Genomic DNA, 11,645 nt, shown 5'->3' on the forward strand with positions numbered 1-11,645 from the left:
AACCCTTGGGCTTGGATTTTCGAAATTAGGGTTTCAAAACCCTAGTTTTCGAAATTTGTTAGGGTTTCTCGAACCCTTTTCCTTTGGCCCCATATTTTCGATTTTAGGGTTGGTAAACCCTAGGGTTTTCAAAAAATACCTTCCTCCCCAAGATTAAATTTCAAAATTTTATGGATTAGGATAATATTATCTTTGGTAATTATCTTATTAATTGTTTAAATGGATAATTAAAGATTTTGAAATATCCCTTCCCAAATTTTCGAAATCTGTGGGATAAAGGAATTAGGTTAAATTAATTATTTAATTTAATGGATAATCCTTTAAGATTTAATAATTTAAATTAATTGTTTACTTTTGGATAATTATTAAATCAAAGTTTTAATATTTAAGATTTTAAAATTAAAAGATATTAATTTTTCGAAAAATTTAAATTTGATTAAAAACCCTAGTATTTTGAAATGTTTAAAATACACCCTTATAATATATAAAATTAAAAGTCTAATATTATATATGTATGAGTAAAGAGTCAGTCTTACCGTTAGTAGGCCCCATTCACGGAGCTGGTCTATAAGGGGTGTTTAAGGAAGCGGCCTGTAAAATGACCGCCATTGGGTATCCACTCTTACCCACCGCACTCTTGACTAGTGGATGGTCGTTAGCTGAACGGGTAAGATAGGACGCAACCTTCCATTATAAGTATAATAAAATACGAAGTAGCTAAACACTTTTACAAATTCCTAAATCTTAGTTACTTTAGGAAAAATGTGGAATTGGTGCTAATCCATGAAATTACACATTGCACCTTGTGGGTCGTTAGTGGAGCGTGTGTGGTTAACCGACACACTAATATGGGACCAATGAAGGATGACAATGGGTTTCTCGTAAGATTATCATTGATCAATGGAGCGTGTGTGGTTAACCGGCACATTGATTGGGTGGTGATCAACATCGAGAGTACCAAGCTAATTTGCATGGTTATCCACACCTTGTTTGTGATCCTCGGCATCCCAGCCACAAACTTGAAGGGCATACTCGAGATTAAACATGCCATTGAAAAGTTCAATGAATCTCAAAAGATCTAGTAGTTTCAAAACATTTAAAACCTAATTTTCTTTTCGTTTTTCATGGTGGAAATTGGTAAATCGTCATTTACCTATCTTCAAATATTTTGCAATTGGATTACGGCATCCCTCTTTCTAGCCTTGATATTTCATTTGGGTGTTATATTAATGGTACTTATCAACTAACTGGAATTTTTCTTCCGTTTTGTAGATGTCAAATGAATATGGTCTTCCCGAATCCTTTGGAAAAAGCTTTCCACTTGACGGTGATGTTCCACGATTGGATCGTTGGATATCATACTTCACTTCCTCCACCTCCTCCAATAGTTCTCCCTGACCCACATGTTCGAAGACTTAAAAAGTTCAAGGTCACTCAATCCCTATTGGCAAATAAACACGAAAATGGAAAGTCTGTGTGTGCACACGTCTTGGAGATGAAGTCACACATTGAAAGTTGGGAATGTTGGGTGTCATTGTCTCAAGGAAGTTGGTTGTTGACTTGGTTCTTCAATCACTTCCTGAATCATATAGTGAGTTCATTAGAGAGTACTATATAATGGACCATGACGTGACCCTCATTGATCTTACCAATTTGCTTATTGCTGCTGAATCAAAAATGATTTGGCGTACTGGTCAAGAAAATTTGTTGGGAAGATCAACCTCCCAAACTTCCATGGACATTGACAATGGCAACATTGGAAGTCCAGAAAAGTCTTTTATTCCCAATGAAAAGGGATTGGCCGAGGTCAAACCGTTTGACCAAATGGTAAAGAGAAAGGCTGAATCTGAAATTGTCCCATGTGTTGTTCCAAAAGAGTTCGTTTGTTTCTACTGCCAAGAGAAGGGACATTGGATGCGAAGCTGCAATATGTACCTGAAAGATCGCAAGGATGGGAGAGTCAAGATGTATGACTCTGCTTCAGGTAAATCCACTATCTAACTCTATTAAGTTCCTATTTGTAGATTCTTAATACATGATGTGATAAGATTACATTTTGATGTTTTGTAGGATCGAAGAAAAGAAAGGACGCTTAAAAGGAAGAGTGAGCTGAGTCTGATCACGAAGAAATGGATTTCGATCGCATGGTTCGAAGATCGGATTTTTGAGCTACTACTTAGAAGAGTTAGGATAGATTGCTTAGGAATATTTACATAGTTTTCATTTGTAATTGCGATTGTAAGTACAAGTTTTTCCGCATTTTTATAAATAAAATAAATTTTGGTTGTCTTATTTATATCTTTGAAATGGCATTTGTGAAAATTGATGTTTGTATGTTTCTATTGTTAGCAATATTGAAATAGATGTGGTTCTTAATTATGATATTTGTGGTAGTGTCATAAATTTTCCAAAAAAGGAAAGATTCTCATCACCCAATTTTCAATTGGACAGAAACTTGGAATCATGCGACTTGCATCGTATGATGAATGAGAACCTTCATATTTTGGAAAATTAAGACTAATTTCTTGTTCACACAAGTATGTGAGTCAAGTGAAGGACTAAAGGGTCCAGTACACAATGTTGTGCATTGGTCAGGTCCACTACAAAGAACAATAAGACTATTCGTCGTGATTTACTAAAATTTTAGTAAACATGGTTATGCTTACAAGATTAAGTGTGATTCTGAATCATTGAAAAAGTTTCAATGTAAAGAAGAATGAATAGGAAGAATCAATTAGGCAGAAGGATAAAAGTTTCTCCAATCTGAAATGAAGGGAGAGTACTTAGTTATCGTGTTTTATGATTAACCTAGTGATTATGAAACTGTGTCACAATTGATCCTCTAAGAACACCTTAGTGCACTAGTATGGCTAAGAATAGGAACCAAAAATTATTGAATGGTTAAATCAAAAGGTGAATCATACTTCGCTCCAAAATCAAGTGTTAATCCAAGATTGTGTATTGAGTGACATGTTGTAAGTAGGTTTATAACACATCATCAAATGTGGAGCAGAAATGTTTCTTAGTCTTGCACGTTTGAAATTGGTAAGTTGTGATGTCTTGGATAAGACAAAGACCAACTAGGACCAATCGTGTGTTGTGGTTTTGTCTTGATAGGAACCCGCTCTAACTCTTGAATATTTGTTTGTCAAGGAATGTTTCTTGACAAGAGAATCTTATATGTCAAGAGGTCAGTGGGAGTCTTAATGATCTTGAAAAGTTTCAAGAACAAATCAAGAATAAACCTAATTGTTCATCACTAGCACACGACTTGAGGTTTATAACATATCGTGTTGACATATTCTTGTTTCTTTGCCATTCCAGTAAAGTTGACTATGCATGTGAGGTCTAAGAATTCTCAATTGATTCCATAAAGCAAAGCACCTTGATTGGTGAAAGTTCATTGATCTGTATGGGTGAGCTGCTTGACTACTTGGAAGACATGGTAGGCCCTTGTGCTGCTAGGTGGCAAGAAATAAAGATTGAACAAGTTCAGTCCATATGAGTTTGGATTTGTCACAAACCTTGTCTTATGGTTATGGTTATGACAAATTCACATGGATGAGAACACATACACCATAAAATCTAAGTTTCATAAGGTTTCTCTCCGCTTCATGAAAATGATTGTGAGGGAAACGCTTTCACTAAGAAGATTTTAAGGAGATAGCATTATGTAATTGCATTCTCAAATTCGATTATGATTACGGTATCCCTCTTCATAGTTCGAATTGTGAGATTTGGAAATTAGTTTGAACATTTGGGACTTATTGTTTTATGTTCTGAATTAGTTCAAACACACATATGAGTTATCTAAGGAAAGGTGTATGAGTTTAAGAAGCTTAGATAAAGTCTTATCAAAGCATCTCGTATCAGAAATATGAAATTTGGTAATGAAAGTCAATAAGTATTGATTTCTAGAAGTCCAGCTGATTTCTGAATACATGTTAAAGCTAGTGGGAGCATAAGTGTTATGCTGGTAAGGAAATAATTATCATGTTAGTGGGAGCATGATTATTATGTATTGCGAGTTAGCAATATTAATTATAGAAAAACAAAAGTTTCAATTCGCCAAGTTGCAGAGGTTGAGAAGTTGGTTTACTATATTTAAGGGAGAGGAACTTATACTTCATTTCAAGTCTAAAAGCTTAGATCAAGAAATTTTAATCAAACTTAGTCATGGACATATATGAATGTTATGAACTTATACTTCATTTGAACATAATGGAATTCTATATATATATATATATATATATATATATATATATATATATATATATATATATATATATATATATATATATATATATATATATATATATATATATATGGCAATATTATAGCAAGAGGCTGGTAAAGTATCATGTCTTTACGTAATACATTATGTATCGTATCCCATACGCTTCGGGATCAATTACATATTCTGTAATATTCGACAGTTCTGATTTTCCAAATGCCTAGGGCATTAAGAGGGAAAAAAGGACCAGAACCGGATATGACTAAAATAATTAAACAACTGTCAAGGACGATCTAAGGTTTGCTAAGGATTGGTCGCTAGAGGACAGTTGGAAGTAAAGTATTGAATGGAACGTATTGGCATTATTATAAATAGATAGGATTCTATTAAGAATGAGTTGTCATATGGAAAATATGGAAATGTTTTCATAATGGGAGTTGGATATTAAGAATCTATGTGTAGATTAGAAACTTTTATGCAAGAAGGATGTTCAAATGAATGTACTTTGAATGTGAGACTTCATGTCTATAGAGTTGTCTTATAACAATCTCCAATAGAGCACTTTGTAATATCATTGGCAGAGTCCTGGTGACTTTGGTGCCATGACGTTACAAAGGGATCATTGTATAAAAAGTTAGAATCTAACATATTCTAATAGTGACAAGAATTGGTATTCTTACACTTATGATAAGGATTAGGAATTTTGAAATGAGCATCATTGGGAATGTGTTCAATTGATCTATTTCACAAAGTAAGGACCATAGGCAAACATAGTATGCATGCTTGGAGAATAGGATAACTATTGTTTTTAGATTCAAGTATTAAGTTAATTACTCGAAACATTATACAATGACTAATGTGTAATCAATATGGTGACTAAATAAAAGGTGTTTTATTTATACTCACAAGTTTGAGGCCATATTGGATTCGATTATTCTTGTGTTTCACTTCGCATGTTTTGACTTCCCGAATAACTAGGTTATTCAAACATCCACAGTCAATCATACTTTGGAAGTAGGTAATGAGGTAAGACTATCATGAATCCGACTGTAGATTGTCTAAAGTGTTTAGACATAGCAAAAGTCTGTTGCAGTGTTCATGAGTGCTCCTGAAATAAGATTTGAGTATTGGAATAAACTCACGCTCACATGAATCACTTCATGGATTTTATCACGACTGATTGTGAGACGATAATATCTTATATTCTTGAAACGGAGACATGTGAGTTGTAGTTTGCAAGTCGGTTGCACATTGATAATATGTAAACACACTAGTAACTTGGTGTTATAAAACATATTGTTGTGTGTGATTTGATGAGTAAGTACAAGAAAGCATTTGAGTCGAAGTTTATCCGTTCCTTTTACCCATGTGGGATAAAAGCGATATCTGTGGGCCCCTCGATGATTTAGTGATGACACCCTAAGCGCTTGGCCAAGCCTAGACTGATTTGATTTGTTCAATTAGTCAGTCATCATAAATCGGAAATCGGGAAACAACTATTAGACAGAGATTGATTATAATCCATGTCTCATGTCCATACGATATCATGTAAAACGGAGGAATATTTGATCCCTTATCTAAGGACGTGTCACTGACTAGGTCAGAGTTTGACAGCGGCTTTTTGTAACTAAAATTTGATAGTCAAATTTTGAAGTTATACTTGCAACTATAGTTATTAGAATTATCCAAGTAGGAGACTATTGGATTAGGTGTGTAAGCCCATAACTATAATTCGTATGTACATGAATTGATAGTAGCAATATCCTTTTGGGTTGCCTTCAAACTATTCAATTGAATAGGATAACTGTTGGAGATAGAAGAATGATTTATTAATTTATTACTTGGTTAATAAATTAATTTGAAATCAAGATAAATGATTTATTAATATATTATGGATATAATATATTAATTAGAAATAATATTGTTTAATTAATATTTAATCAGAAATTAATTTGGAATTAATTTTGGGATTAAAGGAATTAATTGAAACTACAGGGACTAAAGGTGACAATGTTCAAAAGTTAAGCATTGAAGCATTCTAGAACCTCCCTTAGAGGTAGGGAACGAAATCTAGAGTGTCCTAGGGTTTCCTTGGGCTCTAAGGGTGCCTTGGAAGCCTTAGGGAGGAAGTTAAGGGATTAGGGTTATCTAAGATACACCTGCCTTATCCTAAACCTTCCTTATCACCTATATAAACCCCTATAGGGTTGGATTTCGTCCCATGCACTCCAAGAAAAGCTTAGAGCCAAATTTTCACTTCCCTTCTCTCTCTCCATAGTAATCCTTGGTTGCTAAGTTTGTTTGTGAGCCATTAGAGGCGTGACACTGGTGGCGCTTGCTACCAAAGTTCAAGATCTTCAAGGATTTGATTGTTATTTGTAACATCCCAATTATACAGTCTGAAATTTTCGTTTTAAATCAGTAATATAACCATAATTATCTTTTAACATATAAAAGTTATAAGCCGTGCATCTCAAAAAGAATATCATAACATCTATTAAACATATCAGAGTATAAACATCCCAGGCTGAACAAATGGTGTGTGCACTGCAATCTTCCCGAGCTCCTCTTTTGAAAACTGAAGTACCTGAAACCAAAACTGAAAACTGTAAGCACGAAGCTTAGTGAGCTCCCCCAAACTACCACATACCATACAATAACACATAAAGCACATACTGGGCCTTGCCTACTTCATCGGGCCCCGCCCGACATCGGACCGAAGTCCGGCATAATTTGGGCCCCGCCCACTGCATCGGTCCCCTCCCGGCATCAGACCGAAGTCTGGAATAAACTGAGCATAACATAAGCATAAACATATATCGTAATCACATATACTGCATCGGGCTTTCCCGACATCGGAACGAAGTCCGGAACATATAACACATAGCATAAACATGCATGAATCACAAAGACATCAAGCATACATAACTACTTCTCGGGACCACCCCGACATCGGACCGAAGTCCGGAAACATATAGACTGCATCGGGCTAACCCCGACATCGGGCTTACCCCGGTACACTACAACTACATAAACGGGCCGACATTGGTGCCTTAGACCCATTCCTACTAGAGGAAAACTCACCTCACACTGCTGAAGTCCCGCTGACAAAACCATAGCTGCTGGATGACAGATTCCCAATCTCTCAATATCAAAATAACACCCAATTAATAATTGGGTTCCAACACATATACCCATAAGTCCATGCTTGGGGTAAAATATTGCTTTACCCCATTCAAGCTCAAGGCCCAATAAAAGGCCCAAAAGTCTAATAATGGACCAAGGCCCAACTATGGCCCATCTATGGCCCAATTTTCCCAATTGGGCCCAAGTCTCTACATGGTCTTGATCAAAGGCCCAACCATTTAGTCCAATCCAACAATTGGCATTCTAATGGCCCAATAACATATAACCATCAAGGCCCAAACTATGGCCCAATTTTCCAAATTGGGCCCAAACCCTCACATGGGTCTTACTATAGGCCCATTAAATTATTCTAAGCCCAATTGCTTGTTCTTGGATGGCCCATCATCATCCCAATCATCAAAGCCCAATAGAAAGCCCAACTCAAGGTCCAAGTGAAACTTGGGTTTCACATAAAATGACAATTAGGGTTAAATGTTTCTCACTTAACCCATTAAGGGATTAATCCATTAAGTCCCTTACCCTACTAGATAAATGATATGGTGTAATTGGGCTTAATACACAATCCAAACCCAATGACCCAAAAATGGGTCCAATAGTCCAAGGCCCACATATCTAAAATTAGGGTTTCCTACCCAAACATGACCCAATAGGCCCAAAACTACTCTTTAAGCCCATTAGGGGTTTGCTAAGTCCATTAGGGTTTGCTAGTGGGGCACCACCCACTACCACCTCGGGTAGTGGTGGTCAATGGCGGCACACGGCGGCGGCCACCACCTTATGGTGGTGGTTATTACTATTTTTCATTATTCGATGCTAATTACAATTACAAGGCTTTTAATCCAAAACTAACCCACACACTCTAACTAACACACACACACACAGCCACACCGTGGTGGCCGACGGTGGCGCTTGGCGGCAGCCACCACCTCACGGTGGTGGTGGTGACTTTTCCGTGAACTCCGGCTAAACAAAACACAACATACACACACACTAACAATGGAAAGCACACCCACACACGATTCCAATTTGTTCAAGGGTCCAGCCACCCACCTGGTGGCTCACGGCGGCGGCAACAACTGCTTCCCGATGGCAGCGACGTCGGAAGTGGGAGGAATGGCGGCAGGCGGCGGGATTTGCGATGATAGCCACCACCTTACGGTGGCGGCTGTGGTTTCTTTCGTCTTCTGCCCGACAACATACCAATACCCTTACGTATGACATATGGTGGACGACGGGGCACGAGCGGCGACAACAGCTGCGCCTCCAGCCGGCGTCGCCGGCGGCAACAATGTAACAGTAGAAAGGATGCGGTTGAGGGTAACCGGAGCGCTGAAGAATGGTGTCGCCTGGAGTTACGTTTCAACGATCGTGGCTAGCGTAACGAGTGAGGGACGGAGAACGGTAGCTGAACCCACGACGGCAGCAGTGGCGGCAGGAGAAGGAGGCGTCGGTTCGAGTCCTTGTCGGCGACTGGAGTAGCAACAACTCTGGACAACAGCATGGACGTCGGCCGTCGCCCGGAACTTCACCATATCGGAGAACGAGAGGCGGGTCAGGTGGTAATGGCGTAGGAGATGAGGAAAGGGGTGACGGCTGGAGTCTTCCCATGGCGGCTAGAGAGAAATGAGTTAGGGTTAGGGTTTGCTTAACCCTTTATACCCGGCTCCACTCAAGAGTTTGCCATAATGGCAATAACAGTCCCTCCATGCCCCTTTTATTCAAATGTAATCCATATTTTACATTTTTAACCCCTGCCATCTAAATACATTACAAATTAGGTCCGAGATTTACAATACATCCCCCATCTTCTAAAATCTTTACAAAACTAATCCAGAATTTACAAAACCGCCCCTTGCTTGACAAATTCTTTTCAATTAAGGTCCCAATAATTACCAAGTAATCCTTGCCCTCATAATTCTTTACGGAACCCATCCGAAACTTACACTTTTAACTCCCGACTTCTAAAATTGTGACAATCAGCTCCTCGAGACCATCCTTTGATATATAATTATTTATTTTAGGGCTACCATTTGTTCATTAATTAATTTATTTATCTAATAAATAAACAGGGTGTTACATTATTACAATATAACAATAAAGGTATGTATCCTAACCCTAAGTATATGTTAATTTCGAAAATTACATGTGCCTCGTAGGGTTTCTAGTTTTTGTGTTCAATGCTTGTATGTCTAATAGTGAAAACATGGATCCTCAAATTAGGGTTGCATGCACACATAGGATTGTTTGCTATGTATAAAACCCAAAAACGACTTCACCCTCTTATCAACCCAAAAAGGGACCAAAAGCACAACAAATCACGAAATGAAGTGATATAAAAATCTATGAGTCAATGTTCAATCTTGATACCTTAGAATGCTTGCATAAAAGAAGATGATTCTGGATCCAAAGCCAATCCACCAAGCAAGACAACTTGAAGATCCCCTCTTCCTTCACAAGGACCAAAAATGAGCACCAAAAGCTTCTCACTAGCTCAAGAACACCACCAAAATATTTAAATCTCGATTTTAGGGTTTTAGTGGCAATGGAGGCTGGTAAGGAGACCGGTCCTTGGGGCTTAAAGAGATTATATAGGGTGCAACATCCTAAAAATTAGGAATTCCTTCCCAGCTTCCAACATGTCGTGTTTAGACACCAACACACAATGTTGAACTTAATGAGAATCGTGCTTTTCCTTAACTAGACACGCCGTGTTGGTTCCTCCAACACGCCGTGTCCAGTCCTCAAAATGGGATTCATTCCTTACAATTTCTCCTCAAAATTCTGGGTGTTACAACTCTCGCCAACTTGAATTAGATTTCGTCCCCGAAATCGTTCCTTACCATCCCAGGCACCCAAAATACTACAGAAGAATTTTGGAAAAAAAATTTAGGAACACACAACAATCTTCGCCAAGATTTGACGGAGGACATTTACATGGGACAACATAACCTAGACGATGAGGATGAGTAGGTTTCCATTTTTCAGGTTTTAATGTAATTTCTAATTGCGTAATTTTTTTAAAATAATTTTTAGGTTTTAATGAAGTTTTTATTTTTTAGGTTTTAATGTAATTTTTAATTTAAACGTAACGTTATTTTTAATTTTATGTTTTTTAAAGTTTTTTTTGTGTAACTTTTACTTTTATTTTCAGTTTTAGTAATTTGCTTTTACTTTGGTTTAAGGGAATTTTAAATGTCATTTAAAAATATTTTATTTTTGTTAAAATTGAGTATTTAAAAAAATTAAAAATAAAAATATTAATGATGTGGAGTGGTGGATATCTCTTAAGTAGAGTAGGTATTAGTAAGAATGTAATAAAACCGATGTGCACGATGTGACACATTTTTTGAGTAAGTATCTTGTAGACTACTCCTTATAGCCTTATGGTAATCTAGAAAATAGCACTCAACTATATATTACAACCTGACGAATGCCAACGCAACGAAAAAAAACTAAGTTTTAATCAAAACTAAAATGTAACAATATTTAAAGAAAATATATTAACGCCAGCAAAACACAATTTTAGAATCAACTAATCTTAATTGTTAGAAAATATTTAACTTATTTATTTTGTAATTATCATATTGTTGATACATATTACAATTAATTAAAGTAGTATGGATCTATATCAATATTGATCATTTCGAATCCAAAATTTAAGTAATATGGATCCATTGTATTTTGATATGGATAAGATTCAAAAAGTGCAATATGGATAAATATGGATCCAATGATTTCAATATGGATCCATTTTGGATTCGTTGGATCTTAGTATGGATAAATATAGATTCTTTGGATTTCAATATGGATCATTTTTGGATTCCAAAATGTCAATATGGATTCATTTGTGGCTTCATGACTCGTGCAACATATCATTCCATCTAGGTAATAACGACTTAATAACGTTATAGTTAAATTGGACCAAAGTTAACTATTTCTCTATATTACAGGAACATTAACATAATTTGGTCTTATGTTTCTACCCTACAACGGTCGGACTCAAACAAGAGCTGCGAAATAGAGCTAGACCTAACCTTCTGAAATTATTTAGTCCTTGCAATATGTAACTTATCATATTCGTTTACTAGTTAGTGAAAGACAACTAGAACTCCTAAAAGAACAAAACAAGTAGCATTCGGGCATTGAGTACACATAATCAAACATATACTACTCTGGCTATCATACTGACTAATCTGTACTAACTTGCAGTTCTCAATAAGCTGGTTCACATATAACAGACACATAAGGTATCCTTCCTACATCC

The sequence above is a fragment of the Lactuca virosa genome, chromosome 3 (genome assembly GCF_052849685.1).
Source record: "Lactuca virosa cultivar CGN04683 chromosome 3, Lactuca_virosa_CGN04683_v6, whole genome shotgun sequence".
Classification (NCBI taxonomy): domain Eukaryota; kingdom Viridiplantae; phylum Streptophyta; class Magnoliopsida; order Asterales; family Asteraceae; genus Lactuca; species Lactuca virosa.